This window comes from Paramormyrops kingsleyae, chromosome 13 (genome assembly GCF_048594095.1).
Source record: "Paramormyrops kingsleyae isolate MSU_618 chromosome 13, PKINGS_0.4, whole genome shotgun sequence".
Taxonomy (NCBI): domain Eukaryota; kingdom Metazoa; phylum Chordata; class Actinopteri; order Osteoglossiformes; family Mormyridae; genus Paramormyrops; species Paramormyrops kingsleyae.
Window position 1 is genome coordinate 18,358,301 of NC_132809.1, and position 23,575 is coordinate 18,381,875.

A 23,575-nucleotide genomic window follows, 5' to 3' on the forward strand; every position below is an offset into this window, starting at 1 on the left:
CTATAATTTTTTTGTGTACACTCACAATAACAACAAAATGTTGTGTGCTGTATAACAATGAAACCAGTTCAAATAGAAAACAAATATATCAGATTATATATTATGTATGAAACGTGTATATTGCGCGTCCACCGCAGAGATGACGATTAAGCTTCATAACTTCATCACTGGGCTATATTAACATACATTATATTTATATTCTGCTGAAATGAAAAAGATCCGTTCATTTTAATTAACGAGATTCATCACTAAATAAGATACATAATATATGTACACTCACCTAAAGGATTATTAGGAACACCTGTTCAATTTCTCATTAATGCAATTATCTAATCAACCAATCACATGGCAGTTGCTTCAATGCATTTAGGGGTGTGGTCCTGGTCAAGACAATCTCCTGAACTCCAAACTGAATGTCAGAATGGGAAAGAAAGGTGATTTAAGCAATTTTGAGCGTGGCATGGTTGTTGGTGCCAGACGGGCCGGTCTGAGTATTTCACAATCTGCTCAGTTACTGGGATTTTCATGCACAACCATTTCTAGGGTTTACAAAGAATGGTGTGCAAAGAGAAAAACATCCAGTATGCGGCAGTCCTGTGGGCGAAAATGCCTTGTTGATGCTAGAGGTCAGAGGAGAATGGGCCAACTGATTCAAGCTGATAGAAGAGCAACTTTGACTGAAATAACCAATCATTACAACCGAGGTATGCAGCAAAGCATTTGTGAAGCCACAACACGCACAACCTTGAGGCGGATGGGCTACAACAGCAGAAGACCCCACCGGGTACCACTCATCTCCACTACAAATAGGAAAAAGAGGCTACAATTTGCACGAGCTCACCAAAATTGGACAGTTGAAGACTGGAAAAATGTTGCCTGGTCTGATGAGTCTCGATTTCTGTTGAGACATTCAAATGGTAGAGTCAGAATTTGGCATAAACAGAATGAGAACATGGATCCATTATGTCTTGTTACCACTGTGCAGGCTGGTGGTGCTGGTGTAATGGTGTGGGGGATGTTTTCTTGGCACACTTTAGGCCCCTTAGTGCCAATTGGGCATCGTTTAAATGCCACGGCCTACCTGAGCATTGTTTCTGACCATGTCCATCCTTTTATGACCACCATGTACCCATCCTCTGATGGCTACTTCCAGCAGGATAATGCACCATGTCACAAAGCTCAAGTCATTTCAAATTGGTTTCTTGAACATGACAATGAGTTCACTGTACTACAATGGCTCCCACAGTCACCAGATCTCAACCCAATAGAGCATCTTTGGGATGTGGTGGAACGGGAGCTTCGTGCCCTGGATGTGCATCCCACAAATCTCCATCAACTGCAAGATGCTATCCTATCGATATGGGCCAACATTTCTAAAGAATGCTTTCAGCACCTTGTTGAATCAATGCCACGTAGAATTAAGGCAGTTCTGAAGGCGAAAGGGGGTCAAACACCGTATTAGTATGGTGTTCCTAATAATCCTTTAGGTGAGTGTATATAAGTTCATCTTTTCTGTAAAAATTTTTCTGTGCAAAAATAAACATGTATCGAAAATTTAACCTCTGTTTTAGTACTGCAACTTGACTTGACTTGGCTTGAAACTTAGGACTCGACTCGACTTGCTTAGGGTGAACCCTTGACTTGACTTGACTTGCTTGATTTGTCTTAACTGTGACTTGAGACTTGACTCGAGACTTGATGGTTAACACTTGAAACTTGCTTGGACTTGATCATATGCGACTTGTCCCCATCTCTGGTCATTAGGCTCAGAGCACAAGCATGTTCAAGGTGGAAACAAATATTGGTCAGAATACTGACAAAGACATTCTGGAACTGTGAGAAAATGGACTTTAAAAAATCTATTTGAAAAATCTCATGACTTTGTAGACCAGTCTAACTAAGGGCCAACCATGGGGACATTAACAAGGGAGACAGAGCCCACGAAGACACTGGGAGTGGTTGAGTGTGGATGAGAGCTCAGAAAGCTGACATTGTGATTGCCCTTTAATCTCAGCTGCTAAAGGAAGACTCTTCAATGACTATTCAGTCTGACTGCGTCAGAGCCAAAGGCCTCGCAACACGTCACTGGAAGCGGCACAAGCGGAAATGACACTATGCAGGGCAAAAAAACAAAGCATGTCACATATCAAATATCAAGGCAATAGAGCACATCATTCATAGATAAACATATGGGGAAGATCTCTTCATGACCGAATGGAGACAGCATACTGATGGCATGAACAGGCAGTTTGGTGCTTCATTGCTGATGTAGAGCGGATGGACCAGATGTCGCCAACCCTGGTACTGGAGATGCTATGTACTGTTTTTGCCTCAGTAGGCTCCCAAGTAAATTGCTTTGAATGTTGACTGAATCCTGTCATACAGTTTATATTATATAGGTTTTAAATGGGTTTCAGTGGAATTCAACCAAAATAAATAATTAACAGTTACAAGTGTATTCATGCCAATAAAATCTATTCCTTTTATCTGTTCATTTCTGGAACTTAAACAAAATAAAATAGTATAAAATAGTAATGAACTTAATTTAGCATAATAAGGGCATTACTTACTAAGTCGCTCAAGGGCTAAGTAATCATTGATTCAATTAAAATTTTGAACGCTGTAGTATTCATTTTAATGAGCAAAAAAACATTCATAAAATCTACTTCTATTTTCTCCAGTTCTAACATGAATTTGGTTAAACACAATTACAAAATAATAGCATGTCATTAAGCATACATTTTTATTTAACATGATTTGAATAGTTTGATGGATATAATCAATGCCTCAATTAGGAATAATTAATTAAAAACTCAGCTGGAATGAAAATGAGAAAATCCTTCAGCTCCCAAGACCACAGTGACTGACCCTTAATGTAGATGACAGGCCATTTCTGACTCTCTGGAGAAGGTGGTTATTCCATCCATCCATCCATCCATTCATCTTCTGAAACCGCTCCTCCTATTCAGGGTCGCAAGGGGTCCGGAATAGGGGCCTTGCTAAACATAGAGCTGTACTGGGGCACAGGCCCCCCGCCCCCATTATCCATATGATTTTTGAAAGCTGAATAAGATTTTACTGGGGCTCAGAACATAAATACTGGGCCACATTCCCCAGTAACAGGGGTCTAGCGACGCCCATGGTCCAGAGCCTATCCCAGAGGCTACAGGCGCAATGGTTATTGTACGTATATCTTCATTTAAGTGATGTCTTCCGGTACAGAAGCAGGTTGAAGTCACAAGTATAAATTATCAAGCATATTTTTCCACATCAGTAAAAGTAAAATGAAGATAATTGCAAATCCGGAAAAGTCAACACAGCTACATGTGTTATCGCACTTTATTCCATTAGAAAGAGAAGCTATTTACTTTCTTCTGTCACATTGGACCGATGTGTTTTTTTTCCAGCATATTTGTAAAATAAATTTTCTATAACTTATTATATGAAAGCTAGAAGATGGTACGGTGGTACAGAGGTTAGCACTGTTGTGACACCACTGGGACTAGGGTTTGAGTTTGCCCTCCGCGGGTGCAAGTTTTTTTTCTGTACATTCTCTCCGTGCTGTTCTGAGGTTCCTGTGGGTTTTTTGGCTTGACCCCATGACCCAGAGCCGCATGAATGGTGTTGGCGCCCCATCCAGGGTTGTTCTGTACCTTTTGACCTCAATACCTGGGATGGAGTCCGGACCCCTATAACCCTGCGTAGGAGAAGTGGGGGTACAAAATGGATGGATAAATCATATAGTATGTAACCAAGAGAAAAAGAACTGCAAATTCCCATTAAAGTAAAAAAGATGTTTTAGCAGCATAACTTTTCCTTAAAGCCTGTGCCTCCTGTCCACAAGTCAAGGTCAGATAAGCATAGTTAAAAATGAAGAGATGTGCTGTACTGCCCATAAGTCGTTGTACCTGTGAGGCTGCGAGAAGCAGAGGCATTTTTGTTTGTTTTTTTACATACATAAAACACATTCCATTAGCCATGTTTACTCAAAACAGCCTTCCGGTGCTGCAATCGGCATTTCCGTGGCACTACATAACAGTTTGTTTTTAATGTTGTGTTAATCTTTCTTTATGTTTTCTCTCTTTTTTTAAAAAAAAATACATTGCTATTTGATTAGTTTAGCTATGTTAGTTTTAGATTTTGTTAACTAAAGAAACAATCAGAATATTCACACAAACACTCTGTGATTGGGTCTGGGGTGAATCACATTTGCAAATATTTACATCATGAAAACAGAAACATCAGTGTTCCACGAATGGATTCAGAGGTTAAGGTGTCGCTGCTTGTCCCTCTGTGCTAACAATTGAGGATGTGAGTATTCATCACTGTTAATTGTATTCATTATCAAGACCATCAAGCTTTGGAATTGAGATTTGGTACCAGGGCCCATTTCTTACATGTTGGAACTATAATATATATCATCTGAATAAAAGTCTTTATGTATTCAGTAAAAGATGTACTTTATTCTAATTATGGACTATGCGGCAGGAGATCAAGTTCTTCTCAATTCTTTCCTGTGAGAAGCAAGAGTGACTGTTCTGAGATGTGCATGGGTTTTATTTAACAGCAGCCACAGCTTGGGTTCATTACTCCTCTGGAAGTGTGGTACAGTTAGGCCCGGCACACGCACTCACACATTGACGGTAACGTCCCCGTTGCCGTTCGGGTTTATTATTACTCTGGAGGCACGGTACAGTTAGGGCCAGCACACGCACTCACACATTGACTGTAACGTCCCCGTTGCCGTTCGGGTTTATTATTACTCTGGAGGCACGGTACAGTTAGGGCCGGCACACGCACTCACACATTGACGGTAACGTCCCCGTTGCCGTTCGGGTTTATTATTACTCTGGAGGCACGGTACAGTTAGGGCCAGCACACGCACTCACACATTGACGGTAACGTCCCCGTTGCCGTTGGGGTTTATTATTACTCTGGAGGCACGGTAGTTAGGGCCGGCACACGCACTCACACTTTGACGGTAACGTCCCCGTTGCCGTTCGGGTTTATTATTACTCTGGAGGCACGGTAGTTAGGGCCGGCACACGCACTCACACATTGACTGTAACGTCCCCGTTGCCGTTCGGGTATTTATTATTACTCTGGAGGCACGGTACAGTTAGGGCCGGCACACGCACTCACACATTGACGGTAACGTCCCCGTTGCCGTTCGGGTTTATTATTACTCTGGAGGCACGGTAGTTAGGGCCAGCACACGCACTCACACATTGACGGTAACGTCCCCGTTGCCGTTCGGGTTTATTATTACTCTGGAGGCACGGTAGTTAGGGCCAGCACACGCACTCACACATTGACGGTAACGTCCCCGTTGCCGTTCGGGTTTATTATTACTCTGGAGGCACGGTACAGTCAGGGCTGGCATACGCACTCACACATTGACGGTAACGTCCCCGTTGCCGATCAGGTTTATTATTACTCTGGAGGCACGGTACAGTTAGGGCCAGCACACGCACTCACACATTGACGGTAACGTCCCCGTTGCCGTTCGGGTATTTATTATTACTCTGGAGGCACGGTACAGTTAGGGCCAGCACACGCACTCACACATTGACAGTAACATCACCCCTGGGCTGTTTGTATTTCAGCCCCATCCTGTCACTTTGGCAAACATCTCACTGCCATCTCTTTTTTCCTTATTCATTTTCATCAAAACTCTGCAGAAAGGGAGGGCCCTGAGCCCAATTAATCACATTAAAAATCGATCGCAGGACCCCTCCATTAATCATGTCGCATGCCTTGTTCCATATCTCCAACGGTGTCTCTGCCCAGACTGGCAAACCCATTAGCTTGCATAAAAATATATAGAAATATACAAACAGTACAGACACGCATGCGCAGACATGCCCACACACAGTGAGTCACCTACCACAAGCCCCTATGGAACCCAGTGCAGGCAGCAGCACAGAGGACCTGGTACTGGTACTTTTGGATGCACTCCAGCACTGGTCCAATCCTTCTATGCCAGCTGACTGACATTTGCTATTGAGTCGACTGTCCTCAGTGTACCACCAAAAGCACATCAACAGAACGAAAACCATCTCATAACAGGCAACGGGGGAAGCCATCAGCTACTCCCGCTCATGTTCCCTTCGTGTTTACCTTGCATTTAACTGGCATTTCTCTCATCTGGGTATGCTGCTAGGTGAGAGATCAATTAATTATGGCGCATTTATGTCCACACAAGCCTAATAAAAAGGCTCAAGTGAGATCTACGACTGGATTTAACATGGAAAAGCATGGAATGTTGGGATTGTCCAGCAGGGCCGTGGGAGACTGCCGACGACTGTGACATGATCTCTGTGCAGCTCATTGTGTAAGGCTCGCCTCTCTGTCATATCATTCAGTTCACTCTCTAGCTTTGCTTAGTCTGTTGACTAGAATAATACTTGGGGCATTCATCCTGTAAGCATTTTTAACATAAGCAATTTTTTATAAAGGCATTTATAAAGCATTCACTGAAGCCCAGACAGCTTCCTATTAATATCTTATTACTGGGCGAGTTTTCCTTGTTACGTGAAAACAGTGTTTAGATGGACTGTCTCCACTTTGCATTTCTACATCACTTCTGCTTGGAAGTTCTTTAAGATTTTTTTAAAGAAGCTTTTAAAACTTTGTTGCTTAAAGGTCTTTGTGATCTTAATAAGTTGATATCTATGGCTGGATTTCATCCACCCCTTAGATCTGCTGTTATTGTGAACCATGCAATCATGACCAGAAAGAAAAGATCAATACAGCTGTGAAACGTGAGAATCTCACCACACATGGGTCTGTAAGCCAATGATGGCAAGGATCTCCAATACAGCTGTGAAACGTGAGAATCTCACCACACATGGGTCTGTAAGCCAATGATGGCAAGGATCTCCAATACAGCTGTGAAATGTGAGAATCTCACCACACATGGGTCTGTAAGCCAATGATGGCAAGGATCTCCAATACAGCTGTGAAACGTGAGAATCTCACCACACATGGGTCTGTAAGCCAATGATGGCAAGGATCTCCAATACAGCTGTGAAACGTGAGAATCTCACCACACATGGGTCTGTAAGCCAATGATGGCAAGGATCTCCAATACAGCATGTGTTTCCAAGCATCTGAAGGTTTCATACAAGACTTATTACTGCTGTATATTTAATATCTAGAGACTCTGGTGTATATTTACAATCAACAACATTAAGAAAAATAAAATCCATTCAGCCAGTCCCTACCACAGTCAGGTAAGCAGTTTTCTTTTTAGATTCCCAATAAACTTGCATTTTACAAACACAGGGGCAGATGTTTACTGTCCCATCAGTGCATTGGCTCACTGCATTTTAGTCGTTGCGTGGTTAACGATCTGAGCCAAACAAGCCAGTTAGCCATCTTCAGCGCTAACCTGCCAGTTTTAACCATGTAACTCAAATTTGGCCGATGTCACTGGTTCATCCGCAGACCTGGTCTCTGCTACACAGGTACAAGAGCGGAGGACAGACTGAAATGAACAGAGACAGAGCTGAGTTTAATAGGGCAGCCATATGAGCTTCTGATGGGAGGGGAGAGGCATGCAACAGAGAGCACTGAGGATATTAGAAATGAAAGTGGCAATCTTTGACTAGCTAAACTCTCTGCTTTATTCTAGTGCTTAATCTGATTTTAACGTTTTGCTATTTTGCAAAATATTGCTAAAATAATTGCTCCAAATCGTCTGTTTAGTGGATAGATAGTTATATATCACAAGTTCTTCATTTGCAGAGCTTCAGCTTTGTTTAGTATGTTTAACGCCATGACACATTCTTTACAGACTAGCAGTGGCATTTGCTAAACCACTACGCCACCTGCTGGCTGGCCAGCTCACCACGCTCAGGGAACCTCCTGCCAAAATGTCCTTCCAGTTGGGAGATTCACAGCAACATTCACTGTGCATATATCTATGGATTCAACATGACAAAGACCAGTCCATTAGAAAGAGGGAACACTGCAGATAATCAGCAAAGATTTTTTCCAGAGATGTAAGCTGAGTGAGAAGCACGTTAAAGCAGCTCCAGAGCATGTTGCCAAAGCGCCCTCCGCGTGATGGCCCTGTAGGAAGTATACAGCAGCTTCTGTTGCTAAGCCTTTCAGTTGAAACTCTCTTACAAGAGCTTAAAAAAAATGAAACCCCTGTTGTACCCCGCAGCAACTGCGGAGGCCCACGCCAAACCTAGAAAAAAGGGAGCAGAGCTTCAAACGAGGATTGCCTGAATGTTCTGTTAGAGCACTGTGAGCCATTGAGAATTCATTAGCTTCACAGGCGCAAACCTGACAGCATTGGCCTGCCATGGGCGGCGGGGCCCCTCTTGTAGTATGATGCCCAGCACCATCTGTCAATTTCTAATCTTTTGCTGGTTGGATTATCTCTCTATCACCCGATAATAATACCGGGACCCGAAGGAGGGGGGGGGGGGGGAGCATAGGGTGTAAGCAATGGACAGATGCACAGAGCACACACGCACTATAGGCAGTGGTTGGCAAATCCACTAAGTGCTAATGAGCGAAGCTAACTTTTTCGTTAGCAGATTAGCATTTATGCTAACTTTGAAAACCGTTAGCGGACTAATTAGCTTCCACTAAATTTACTTCCACTAGCTGTAAACTTGCTGATATTTTTCCGCAGATAAGTAAGGTTTAACAGTCAAAAACATTTGTGAAACAACATATTTGTTCAAGTCTGTTGTGAACATGTCTTCTATCTGGCATGCTGTTGGCTGACTACGTGTAGACACAAGATGTGAACAATAACTCCTCGTATTTAAGGTAGTCTGGACTAAATGTAAGTAAACAAGGATTAAGTCCATTTAAACTGTGGTACCCTGAACTAAGCAGAGAACTGAGGCCTGTACCATGAAGCTGGATTTCTTGCTTAGCCGGATAACTTGTTGGATTTCAGGTACCCAAGTTTAAATGGATTTTTATCTTCATTCACTTACATTTAATACAGACTACCGCAAGATACGACAATTTATCTGGTTAAGCTAGATGTCCTGCTTTACACCCTGAGAACTCCTTACACAGAATGGGCATGGGATTCAAATCCACAACCATGAAGAAGAAATAGCAGTGCCAGTGAGCCCCAGTATTGTCCAGACTAATGAATTATCACTATTTGGAATAGTGCTGTGTGACTTTCCTGTCCACAACGGCCCCTGAATGCCGCCAGGAAAGCTTTGAATTTCTCCAGCATGTCCTCTGCCAGACTGACTGTTTGCTTTATCTGCTAAACGGCACGGTGGAAGGGAACCACAGCCAACTGAAAGGGTGGTGTGTACTTCACTGCAGGCTCCTGAGCAGAGTGGAGGAGGGACAGCGGGGTGCACCAGCTCTCATAAGGATGGGGCCAAGAAAATCGAAAGGGTATGCCAGCAAAGCAAAGTAACAGGTTTAGAAAGGCCCGTTTAATAATTTTAGATTTGACAATGATATCCTAGCAGAGTGTTATTCAATTACAGCGGTTCCAGAGTGAAGGAAGACCATAAAGGTGAAAACATGTCAGGGAGAGTCTCTATAGAGTACAGTTACTTAGTGTCGGGAGTGTGAAGAAGCAGCAAGACGTTCTTCAGCAAAGTAGCACTGCGGTTAGTGTAGCTCACTTAGGACAAGGCTTGCTTCTGTATTTTGGATTTTCATTGTCATCTATGTACTGGGATCCCATCCAGGATATACCCCAGCCTCCTGGTGCCCTATGGTACCTGGGATTGGTTCCAGAACCCCTGCAACTTTAAATGTTTGAAAAGGGAACAATGTATTTTTCCAGCATTATAGAAGTCAAATGTATTACACCTTGAAAAGATTTTTATATACAAGAATAAAATTATCAGTGACGATTCTACACCATTTACACTGGGGGGGGGAGAGCAGATTGGGGCCAGTTGTTCTGTTAGGGGGGCCAGATGCATTTGACCTTAATGTCCTCCAAGAATTATTTATTATTATTTATGCAATGCTTCTCAGTCACATTTTACAGATTTTACAAATATGTAACTCATTCTGATTTCTTGTTTGTTTGATTATTGAAGCTTGATTATTTTTTTCTGCCCACCCCTGCTACATACATATTTTGGGGGGAGGGGGGAATGCATTTTGTCATGGAGGCACTGCCACCCCCCCGAGGAACCGCCCTTGTTCATCATGAATCTTAAAAAACACTTTTCTTCTTTAGTAATAAGACAGCTAAAATGTGTGTGGTAATTATATGATGCTTTCAAAATTTTAGCATGAACTAAGATTTATTTGTAGATATTTCAATGCAGAGTTTGACTAGCATATAATTTTTTTATCCATTTTACTCTTTCAAAAAGCAAACTGCTAAAGTAATATTAGTCTACAAGCTGTAGATTGAACAGGCAAATGTTCAAGCACTGCAATACAAGTGGCTTAACTTCAGATGTACGTTGTTAAGAGTCAAAGTTTACTCCGTTTCCTAACAAACTGAGAGAAAAAGTGGCTAAAAGGGGGGAGATTAAACACAATGGAAAGGAAGGCACTCAGCAGACAATGGGGAACACCTAAATACCCTAAAGTACCAATACAGCTACAAGCTGAAATAAATAAGACACAAGGACACCAGAAAATCAATGCAGAAGACAAGAATTAACATGGATGAAGATAAAATGAAAATGTTGTCTCTTTTGGCTACACAACAGTAAGACAACAAGGAAATTTGGAGAGACTGAGCAGAAGTAAAAATGAAAAGACAGGGCTATAGCAGATTAATTAATGCAGTATTTTAGGTGAGTGTTCACTGAAGAAGGGACAAGTAAATTACCCCTAATAATACAGACTCTTCTGCTACACTGATAGCATTAGCATATCTGAGTAGTTTTTACCTCATCTTGTAACTCGTCCCAGGGGTATCATGGTCTCAGCAACTGTAAAAGACTGGAGCTGCTATCGGACTCAAGCTGGAACAGTGTCCACAGATTCCTTAAAATGGCAAATGACCAGTGTTGAGAAATAGTTAACTACAATTAGAGACGCTACTACCTTAATAACTTTTTTCAGTAGTTTATAAGTAGTGCAGCTACTTTTAGAACGCAGTAGTTTTTCCAGTAACTAACTTTTTTTTTTTAACAAATAGCGATGTAGCGTGGAAAATGCCGCACCGTTAAAATACTACAGTTAATCGTCAACTTACGACTGTTATCGACTTTACGACCGTTCCGACACCGCAAATATATCTAGTCACTAGTGCGCCGAGTCTGGCCGCGCGAGTGCTGTCCCGCGTGACTGTACCAGGTGTTTCTGATTGGTGTTTTTTGCTTGAATACCCTGGGAATGGATGTTAAAGGGTTGAAAAATACTAAACGACAAACAATATTTTAGATACTTTCATTAAATTGCAAATGAGCACTTTGGTTCTTTGACAGATAATCAAAATCTTTTTTGTTGTAACCCTTTTAATTTTCACACAGATACTGTGAAATACTCTTGGTTTACAACTAATAAACTTTTGAAACTTCATTGTGATTTGACATTACACTGGAAAAAATATATAGATTTTCTTGTTACTTTTAACATTATGTTTCACATTTTTTTAAATTAATTTGCTTTAAGAGTATCCTACAGCACAAGTGTTACCGGATGAAATGGCTTCGATGTAGCTATACTTTTCTCTGTAGCTTGTAGTGTAGCCAACTACAGCAGTTCCTCGGCAGTGGCTTAGGTACTTTTAATCATAAGTAGATTGTAGCTTGAAAATGTACCATTTAAAAATGCTTCCCCAGCACTGCATGATAATAACACAATACACGTAAAGACCGGTTCCCAACATTCACAGACTAACTAGCCCCAAGGAGCTGGTGATTTGTCAGACAATAACTTTGTAAGGAGCAATCAGCATGAATTCAGAACAGACAACTCATTCCTAACTAGCTTTCTGACCTTTTCATGTAGTGTGGCAGAACTGAGGAATACCTGAAACAATAAACCAAACAGATAGATAGATAGATAGATAGATTATTGATTCTGATTGAAAATGTAGATCACGTGATTCTGCTGTGGTCGTTTTTAATGAGTGAATTTGCACTTTGCTTTAGACAGAAGCACCTGTCAGACAAACAAATAACTAAATGAACAAAGGAATGAATGAACAGATAAACAAACCAGTACACACATCCATAAATCAATGAATATGTCAGCATTTATTGTTTCAGTTAATTTCTTATTACTTAATAATATAATAAATAATATAATAATATATTTATAATAATAATATACATATAAAACCAAAAAATAATAAACAATAACAATAATTTTGTCCATTTTACTTTTCCAAGATGAACAAAAACAGGACAAAGGTGTAAAACTGTAAATCCGCTTTCTTTTGTCATTATTATGGGACATTGTAATGCAAATCCAGCTGAGAAACTGAGTTCTTAGCTCAGGCCTTTGGTGTGAAGAGCTTTTCCTCAGTCTCTGTCCCCCAGGGAGCCAAAGGAGCTCCCCTACTGCAATATGGAGGCACTTTCACCCTCACTGCTATTCTTTTTATTTGTGGTAATGAAATGTGAAGACCTGCTCTTCTTGGGAGACAAATTCTTTATTAAGTTCGGAATCCATTTAAGGTTGCGTCAAGTGATGTCACGTGTTAGAATTCACGGTACGGGGGAAATTACAGGCGCGCGGCAGGCTAATGAAAATGGCGGCAGATTTCTCAGCACTTTCCATTTAATTAGTCTCTTTAAATCAGATCTCACTTGTCCCTGCTTGGCACAGAATGAAAGAAAGGCCGTGTTTTCGGCCTCATCCTCTTTCACTTTCAGTCACCTTGTCAGTCCGCAGGGCCTTTGGCAGCCGTGCGCGCCGGCAGACCCGGTGATCCCAGACTGCTGTTTATCAAAGCCAGCTAACATTGATTATTATTTACCTTTATTCCCGGGGAATCCTGACACTTCACAGTGCTTCAGCCACTCTCAAGGCACTCAAGGGCCTCATTAGTGGAGCCTGGGGAGGCTTGTGCTTAGGACATGCGCGAGGGAAGGCACACACACACACACACACGCACGCACATATACTGTGGGGGAAGGCCGGCCACACACACACACACACACACATACACACACACGCACACACACACACGCACGCACATACACACACACACATACACACACACACACACGCACATGTAGTGTGGGGGAAGGCCGGCCACACACACACACACACACACACGCACGCACATACACACACACACATACACATACACACACACGCACATGTAGGGTAAACATATATGTTTATGGGGACCGCTCATTCATTTCAATGGGAAAAATGCTAACGCTAACTATGACAACCTTAACCCCCACCCTGCCCTAACCATAACCATAAGTAACCTAACAAAATACAAGAGTTTTTTTGCATTTTTCGTTTTTTCATAGCAGTCACCGATTTTTATAAAATAGAGTTTTCCCTTATGGGGACCAGGATAAAGGGACCCATAAGGGGAAAAAAAACGGATATTTATCACGTTATGGGGACATTGTGTCCCCATAAGGATAGGTAAACCCGCTCGCACGCACACACATACACACACACACGCCCGCGCACTGTAGCTTGGCTCGACGGCGTCGTTTTGCTGACGCTAACGGGACACTAACAGGCGACAGGGCCCATCTGCCCATCCTCCAGCAGCCCGAAGTTCCTGAGCCTGCTTCCTCCTCCATGGTAGATTAATAGTCCTCCTCTTCTCCATGGGGAGGGCAATGAAGAGGAAGAGCATCCAGAACACAGTCGCACTTAAATTTAGAATTTGCATATCAAGTTATGCATTTCTGCTTCCAGGTGAATCTGTACTGAATAGAGGAAATGAGGATCAGTGGTGGGGTTCTCCCCCACCCCCCCCAATCTGCCTCTCTCGCTGCTAGGCCGCACAGTCTCCCGCCCACGTCGATGGATACAGACAGAGGGCTGGGGGCGATGTGGGCTGGACAGAGGAGAGGCTAGATAAGAAGGCAGGTGTCTGAGGGTGTAGCTCATGCAACGTGACTGAGGCTCGGGTTCAGTGAAGTCACAGTAGCACGGATGGCATTAAGGTCCAACTCAGTCGAGATGGCATGGCATGCGAGCTTAACTCTGACAAATGAATTTAAACACACTTCATTCTTTCATTTTTCATTAAAATCATTATCCGCTTGGCTGTCAGCTGGAATTAATGAAAAATTTACAGATAGTAAGAAAAAAAATGCCACTTACTACAGAGGATGTGTGCTTGGGTGGTTTGGTTTCCATGAAAGGGCTTTCCAGGGGCTCGGAGGCGGGATGCAGCCAGCAGAAAGCCCGCAGGGCGGGATCCTGCACGCAGGCCTGGTATGATGATGGAGAAGCAGCTCGTCAGCCGATAACTGAGGCACTTTCATTCTTTGAAACTAACCAGATTTTCCTGTGAAATCAAATTAGCGCAGAATTTGTTTTGCCTTCCCAACAGAATGCTTTCAAATAAGTATTACATAAATACCCTTTTCCTCAATTTAGATTTTCAAATTAAGTCTTCGAGGCAAGATGATGCTTGCATTTAGCATCAAAATGAGGCAAAACACAGAAATCAAAATAACTATATGAAATATCTACAAATGACTTGCAAAATCTATAGCAAGCAGCAATTTTTAATAAATCATGTAATCCTTTTTAAGAGCCTCACACCCGCATGCAAATATTGTGAATCAAATGTTCATTATTCCAATTTGACTTTTGCAATTACATGATGAAACAGATTCAGTTCCTTGCCTAATTAATTGATTACATTTTCCTTAATTAAACAAGCTGAAAATGTTGAGATCACTAGCAGGCAAACAGATTAAGGTTTGATCACACTGGTGGGATGATTTTGAGAGTGTATTTTACACCATTTATAATGACACATTCCAGTATCATGGAGACTCCATCCAAGCCTTTCAGCCACCATAGGTTCCTGACTATCTAGGGTGGTTCACTGGTGAGTACCGGAGCCCTTCATCTGAACTACAAAATGAAATGAAGTCATTGCACTTCTCATCCATTTTCCTTACATAGATAGATTCACAAATGGACAATTTAGCAACTCTAGTTCATCTCAGTGTGGAGTTTGCATGTTCTCTCCGATGGGGAGAACATGCAAACTCTACACAAAGAGCGGCAACAGTGTGTAGCGCCGGTGAGATGTCTCCGCAAAGCGGACCCTATTAACATTTCCCAGAATTCTCACGATGTCCTATGTAAATAGCCCCGTGTCCTATGTAAATAGCCCCGTGTGTTATTGTTGTTGTAGATAGTTGTGCTGTGTCCTCGGTGTATGTAAGTGTGTTTACCTGTGCTTCACCCTGATCTGTGTCAGTTACTCGCATATTTCCATGCCCTCTGTAAATAGTTACCATGTGTGTGCCTTGCTGTCCAGCATCAGACCTCGTGTTTCCCTTTCATGTGTTCCGCGGTTGTGGTGCCCATTTGTGTGAGTCCTTTTAAGGGCTGATATTAAACAGCCTGGTGTTTAAAGATGTGGCCTTGCTTCTTGTCCCCCCCTCCAGAGCCGGGGTCCGCTGGGCGTCACCAGTGCCAACCACTCCGCCCCCGCACTGCCCCATCGCTCTACTCATTTCATTTTATATTTACCTGCAGCTGGTTTAAGAAGCCATATCTTAATAATTTTAAAATATCTTATTACTTTATGTGGACAGTCAACACTTGGAGTCTCCGAAGTAATAACAGTCAGAGTGAGAAACACTGCCATTCACAAACCCTTTTGGGGACACAGCAGCCCTTTACAATCACATTTCTACAGTTGGTGAGTATTTTTTAATCTCTAATGTGCAAAAGATCAAGTGATTCATATAGGTGTCTCCTTAAGTGCTGGTTTTAATTGCACCACAAAACTTTGTTGCTAGGTTAGTTTCCCGACCAAGTTTAAGAACTTCAGCTAGAACTAACATATGGCTACAGACTCAGACAAAAGACTGCTGTTCTTTTTAATTACATCACACCACCATCAAACTGATTTCATGGTCAACCTCTTTTTCTCGGGCCACAATTTACATATGCATTAATATTTTAATTATGAAAAATAGATGGTGTCATTAATGAGTCAAAACAACACAGTTAGGAGGTTATCTTCCTCAGACAGTATAGAATCTGATGGGCCAATAATATTAATGTCTACGCTAATTAAAAAGATAATATTCAATCAATTAGAATAAGCCTCACCTTTCACCTTCATTTATGCTCTTCCAGGTATATGAGTCATAAACTCCTCACATTTAATTAAATTAGCCTGCTGCAATTTAATACTGAGGACTTCCAAGATTTCCTTAATTTATATAGTAGCATGTGACACAAGCTGTGGTCAGTGGCTAATCTTTGAGACCTACATTGCAGTCTATCCCAGTTTCATAAGTCACATTGCAATCACACTTAAATGAATTCATGAGTAGCAGAGACTATAAGAAGAGTGTCAGGTTAGTTAAATACTCTCATCCTTTTCCCATGGCCTTTTGTTAGATGTTAAAGAAGTAGGGGGCCCACTGAAGGTGGGCAGGAAGACGGGGCAGTAGCTGAAACTGTCCCTGACTGATTTCTTATGTTGGGAGACCCAAGTCTTGCAATTTACTCATTTAAACGTGGTTTCCCCTTATGGATTCCTTGACAAAAAAATTACAGCAAAAACACAAAAATTACACTATATGGAAATATCCCTACCAAGACGTTTGGGACAATTCTTCTTCCAGCTTTTTGGGAACAGACTGGCAAAGGCCCTTTTCCCAGTGTACAAAGCAAGGTCCATAAAGACATGGTTGGGTGAGTCTGGTGTGGAAGAACTTGACTGGCCCACACAGAGCCCTGACCTCAACCCCATCGAATACCTTTAGGATGAACTAGAGCAGAGATTGTTAGCCAGGCCTTCATGTCCAACATCATTGCCTGACCTCATAAATGCTCTTCTGGATGAATGAGCAAAAATCCCCACAGACACACTCCAAAATCTCGTGGAAAGCCTCCCCAGAAGAGAGGCAGCTGTTATAGCTGCAAAGGGGGGACCAGCTCCATATTGATGCCTATGGATTTATATTGGGGGGCGACGCTAACACACTGCTGGAATGCCATCTGAAGGTGAAACAGACCGTTCAGTGATACTGTTACTGTACGTGTTATCCTGCATCACATTCACCCAGAAGCAGCACTTACCCAAGATGATATGTTCTTCGTGCCATAACACTGTCGGTTTTCTAATTTGTAGGTTTCTCTTGGGGTCTTGAAAGACCTCTCAACCTCCAACTAGAAAAAACACACTGAGAGACTCCTTCAAAGGCCATAATGATGCGGATCACTGCTGTTTCCTCCCAATTTCTCACTTAAACCTCACTGCTATACCAGCTTTTCATTGTAAACCGGCTTAAATTGCGAACATTTTTGGGAGGGTCTGAACTATCTGTGTTCTGCATTTGTAGCTTGAATTCTGAAGTTATAAAGTCAGCTCAGTGCATAAGGGACTCTTGCTAGGCACATTTACAGTTCCGGAAAATTCTGTGATGTCGTCAACTTCTCCCAATGATGCTCATCAGTGCATCTCAGTAGTGTTCTCTGCTGGGATTATCCAAAAGAGTTGGGCCCCGTGCATTTATAAGAGCTTTCCATAATTAACCCAGCTGTCTCCAATACACAGAGACAAGACTAGTACTGGTGTGTGTCCAGTTCCACATTGTTTACGTTTTTAGAACACACCCAACTCATTGTTTATTGCTGTTCCAAATAATATCATTGGTAAAGATTATCGTATTAACTGCTAGATTCTCCCGCATAAAGATGAAATCAGAACCCAGATGGTAAGGCAGTGATTGAGAGGGAATAGGAAAACTGAAATATGCAAAAGATGAGATATACAATTAACTAACATTTAAGAGGAACTGGGGTATATGCAAGACCCAAATCAGTACTGAGATATAAGACTACTGTACCGACCGACAAACCATGTCGGCTCCATGATTTTTAAAATTTAATCTGTCCTATTTTTCCCAAGATAGAATACAGTGGAAACCACAGAGACAAGCAGTGTTTTTTCTCCACAAAGAGTTCACCAATGATGTGGTAATGAGACCCAAATCACTGAATGTCTACTTCCTGCTTCAAATGCAGAGAACATCTCACCCTGGAGAAGGCGTAGGGTCAGCCCAAGGTTACCTTCTTCCTTCATGTTTTTCATATTTACCCTTCAGCATCTTCCCTTCCCTCTCCAGTGAATCAGAATGCCTTGAAGCAGAGCTGTCCGATGGGGAACATTCAGCATATTAATTTACATATCTGGGGATTCAATCCCATTTATAATTACACAGGATCTGCCAGATGCAGCCTGGACCAATACTCACAAATATATATAACACAAGTTTGCTGCAAGTTATATAAATAAGAAAAAAAGTCTTCTGTGGGGAAGCTACAGTCATGCCAGCGTAGGCTGTAGGCAGCAGACGCAGGTGGATTTAATGGCAGGGGCTGGAAATAACTGGGCGGGATCACAGAATGGAATTGCCCAGGTACAAACAGAGAATATCCAACACATAAATATCGTTTGGCCTGAATCAACCAGACTTTTAAAGACACACTCCTCACGGGAGCCGGATTCTGGCTCTGCTCCAGTTATTGGGCAGTGAAGAGAAGCCAAAGCAGCTGCTAAAAGAGCTGGAATGAGGGAGGGGAGAGCAAGTAACAAGTGAGGAACCAGGAGGAAATCACGGAGAGTTTATCGTTCTTGGCAGTAACATCTCAGAAGAGCTCAGCCCAGGGAGGTAAAGCGAGGGGGGACACTGGGTTTTGTTTTTCGGGATGTGGCAGTGGAACTGAAGGGCGGAGAGGCAGCAACTGTGATGAAGCCTGACTGCAGTGGAGCCCCCCAGCATGGGCGCGTCTTCACACATCACTGATTGGCTGCTTCTACAGTGGGAACAATCAACTCCAAACCAGCGTTCTCAAGCTGACAACAGACACTCCCTGGACACTCTTCTGGTGTTTTTCTAATTTGGTGAAAAGAAATAAAGTTTTGGCTCGCAGCATTTTCACCGAAAGCTATAATAATGATGAAAAAAGTCAACTGCATTAAATATTTTTATATATGCCGAAGCAACCCTCTGAGGGAAGGGTTAGTCTGATGGTGGAAAGAGGAACAGTTTCGGGCACTTGGCAGAATGCTTGATTATCATATAAAAGGCTAATAATGGTCTCTACAGATGGTACTGCCCAGGGAGACAGGGTGACTCGAATGACAATGAGGAGCAGACAGAACAGGACAGGTTAATGAGCATCTGAAATGACCATGACCTGCAAACCAATGGCTGTTCAACAAACGTTTGAGCATCACTGCCGCCAGCCTGCAAGGATGATGCCCTGTTTGGGTGAAACTTCTGGGTTTTGCTGACTACAGTGCTTGTGCTCTGGACGTCATTTGCTTATGAAGCATAGATGTAATCGTTAGTGTGCTTCACAGGACACTTGTGTTCACAGTCTTATCACTCAAATGTCCTTATTGTGCTGATGAGTGAATAAATGTTAACCAAAAAGCACAAGGCAAGAAAAAAATCATTTGGAAATGTACAGCCGGGCATAGAATTATGGGCACCCTTGATGAAAATGACCAAAGAAACAGATAAATAATGCTACTACTAAGATGTTTTGCAACTATCACTTACATACATTTCTGAATTACAGTTTATTTTGTTTCTCCACAGTTGTAGGTGCTGGCACTTTGAGGGCTCCCTGCTGGCAGTGACAAGAGCCCTGAGCCAAAATTCAGGAACTTGGTAAGGTTGTAGAGCTCGGGTGGATGGATCTTGATCCATTTCTCTGTGTCCAGTAGGTGTGTGACGGACCACATTTGCCGCATTCGTTTGGTACATATGCATACCAAGCCGAAAAACCCATACCGATTTTTGTGATTGGGGATTTTACCAAAATTTTCGGTATGAGTCTTTCAGTTCAATATGCATATGTACCAAATGAATCTAGCAAATGCAGAACCTTTGTGTGTTTCCTCTGAGCCACATTCGGAAAGGGGCGGAGGAAGCCGCTTCACTACGCATGTGCACGTACGTCTTAATGCGAAGCTGGATGTTGTCAATGTGAATACAAGTACAACACAGGTATTTTTATGCTGCACCATATTGGATATTTATTCTGTTATGCTTTGTATTATTTGAGACAGTATTTGTGTTGCACAGATGTAATACGAAGCTGAAAGCTGCTAACATGAATACAGTACAGATCAGGTACAGTTAATTCTCTAAATGTGCACCTTAATGGATATTTATTTTATTATTTACTTGAAAGAATATTTATTTTAATTTACTTTTAAGTACATTTTAGTTTTTTCTGAGTAATTTGCAGCAATTTGATAATTTGACAGCCATACTTTGACAAGTAAACCAGTTTAATAAAGAAAAAAGAAGCAATTTGTTTTGATCCTTCTACCCCCACTGTACCGAAAATGTACCGAACGCGACTCCAAAACCAAGCTACATACTGAATCGTGATTTTTGTCTACAGTTACACCCCTAGTGTCCAACCGTTCTGGATCCTTCCATCATTAAGTTGGTGATAGTCAGCTGCTTTGATGGGGTATGCACCATTTTTCTTTTACTTTCTTTATAGATTTTGAAGTGTCTGTCATTATTATCTTTTTGAATGGCTGATCTATGGATACCTCCCTTTTAGCAAAATATTTGAGTCTCTTCCTGCTGTTTGAAACTATGATTATTAGTGTCTTTTGTGCCCATCACCCAGTTTGTTTAGATCAACATACGTTTGTTATCAGTTAAATGTGATGCTTTTTCACCATAGTTGAGTGTTATGGGTGTGAAATTGATTTTACACATGTTACCTTATGTTTATAACCTAGTGAGAGATGAAGTTATGGAAGGCCATAATTCATGTAAAATTAATACAGTATTATTGCAATCTAATGCCTTTAGAGATCAATCATTTAATACTTTTGACAATATTGTTATTTTGCAAAAAGAAAAATATTGTATTAGGACAAATGTATATTTTTATATTATTGAGTACTGAATGCTGCTCATTGTCTGTATTTGTTTCATAGAGCCATTTGTTTTGCAATGTTTCTTCTTTAATTCTGGATCTTTCTACATGAACTAAACTTCATCCTTTTTTATTTGCAAGCACAGACTGACACCAGTAGAAGAATTTATATCGCAACATTTGTGAAAGCACTGCCTGTTCAAAGGCTGTTTAAAGATCTCGTACAGGACTTATTACATGCTATAGATTCTCATATGAAACGATCAAGCAGAAGTCACAATGTATTAATCACATCAGCTGTTAGGAATAGCCTTGCAATAAAGCAACAAGCAACAGCATTCGGACTCGAGCAGATGCTCATCTCTGACTGAACAGGCATCAGTGCTGAACGTGAGCTGCATCTTCAGCTTAACCTGACTACTTGAACCAAATGCTGGCATAATCTTCTTTAATTGCATCTAAACTGCATTTCAGAGTCAGGCTTCATCTTAACCATAGAACCTAACTCACTTGCCCTTTATACATAAGACCTACATATACTGTATGCCACACACAATGACTGCAATTCTACAAACGTGACTGCACTCCTTGGTAATATTGGGGGGGGGCACATTCTTTTGGAGCATCATTAACAATGCAGCAGGCATGTAGCTACCTATTGAACTTGCAAGTTTGAACACCCCCCTCCCACACACACCACACCAAATTTGTTTGCTTTTGACCAGGCATGTAGCTAGGGGGGAAATGAGAGGGCTTGCCCCCCTCCCAAGGGAGATCTGCCAAGGTGGACCAATCGACCTATTGGCCATGAGCTTGGAATATAGTGATGAAAAATCACTAAAAACATTAACAACAATTTGATGCAAATCAATAAACTTTCATTAATAAAAGCCTGAATTATATCCTTATAAAATAATAAAAATGTCATTTTTAAGCAAGGAAAATGATTGTGGTTACTCACTGGGTGTTGTGGTTTGATATGCAAAATGAACTGTATTTTTAGATTGTATATTTAATGTTATGTCATCTGCAGCATTAGCCAGATCTCAAAACACAGTACTGTACGAGACAAAATGTGTGTCATGAGGCAAGCACGCTTCCAAAAGTTGTTTAAGAAGATGCGGCAGAAGAGTTTTTGAAAGTTTTTGAAAAGCTGACCAAACAATGGACATGACTTTATGCCCCCTCCCTCGGTGGCCCCGCACTGCGGTCCATACAGGTGTGAATGATGTCATTATTGACACCCACCATTTCCGACAGGTATGATTTTGGATCAATGGCATTCACAGTACAGTTATGCAATTGACATCATGTGTGACCCTTACAGTATCCTTAACCATAATGCATTGCTACACACATGGAGGACGCACTGGGGGGTCATGGCCCCATGACATCACACGGTTGAAATAATAATACAAAAAAGACAAATTTTGATTGGTTATTTTTCTTTGGGAGGCAGGCCCTGAGAAAGATGCTGACTTAACAGCTTATACAAAATATGAGAATTTTTCAAAATAAACAACCGCTTCCTGAAAATGGAAATCAAAGTTAGGGTGCTGTGATTGGCTTTCACTCTGAAGCCTTCTTCATATCAGGATAACTTAATTCAGAGAGGATTTTCAACACCAGATGTCTGTGCAAATTGGAATACCTCATAAATATACAAAATAAACAAGCAAGACAATGCTAACTATTTGTAATTTCCTGAGTCCGAGCATTATGATGAGTCATAAACAGGATCAATGCCGAACAGAGGCAGCCAGACTTTCAAACGAGCTCGGCAGATGTCATTGTGAAACTAACTTGTGGAAAATCTTACTTTTTTTTTTTTTAAACTGGCAGCATTACTCAGTGTTGTAGAGAAACTATTAAATCCTCAGACACGTTTGGACAGTGTGAGATTATGATCTCCACATTAACGAGGAAGGGGGCTTCTCCCTCCCCTGCAGCATCCAAGCCCTGCATTTTTCTGTTTAAATATTCATTTGCTTAGCATACATCCAAAGTAACTTAAAGAGCTTGCTGTTTTCACCCCTCATTTACATTACAATTTTGGCAGTGTTGTAAATAATGGAAATGATATTATGTTCAAGGTGGATTTGAAGTCTTCAGGTCAGGAACTTGTTTGCCATCTACACACTGAAATTGCTGATGGTCAGGGACACTGCCAGACAGGTCTGGGATCAGAGGATTCGAGAGTAAACCAAAGCTTGACTGACCTGAGGCAGCACAAAGGGAAACTGGCACTGGCTGGCCCTTCATATGACCATAAGTTCCTTTAATTAGACAATCTGCGATCTCTAATGTATGAGATGGAAACAGGAAATGCACGAGAGGAGACACAGCAGATGAAATATTAAAGGCAGCTCATGAAACATTCTGTCAGTCGGGACTTTTCATGTGGCACTTCAAGACAGCCAGGCAGCTTTTAAGGCGAAGCGCTGCACGATAACGAGGCCATGGGCTGTGCTATGCACGGCGTCTTGATGCCCTCGCTGGCGCGGTGTCTCCGCAGCTTGTGGATCACTCCTGGCAGCTGGCAGCCAGCCAGATGCATTGT

The 23,575-nt window shown here is 41.8% G+C and overlaps 1 long non-coding RNA gene across 1 annotated transcript; it reads right to left on the reverse strand.

The window, feature by feature from the left end:
- Positions 1 to 1,626: 1,626 nt before the first annotated feature.
- LOC111846695 (uncharacterized) lies at positions 1,627 to 11,253 on the reverse strand. The gene is made up of 3 exons (XR_002838934.2): positions 11,168 to 11,253; positions 10,860 to 10,956; positions 1,627 to 3,697 (listed from the first exon to the last, which is right to left on the reverse strand). It is a non-coding gene; the product is annotated as an uncharacterized lncRNA (long non-coding RNA).
- Between the last annotated feature and the right edge of the window lie 12,322 nt (positions 11,254 to 23,575).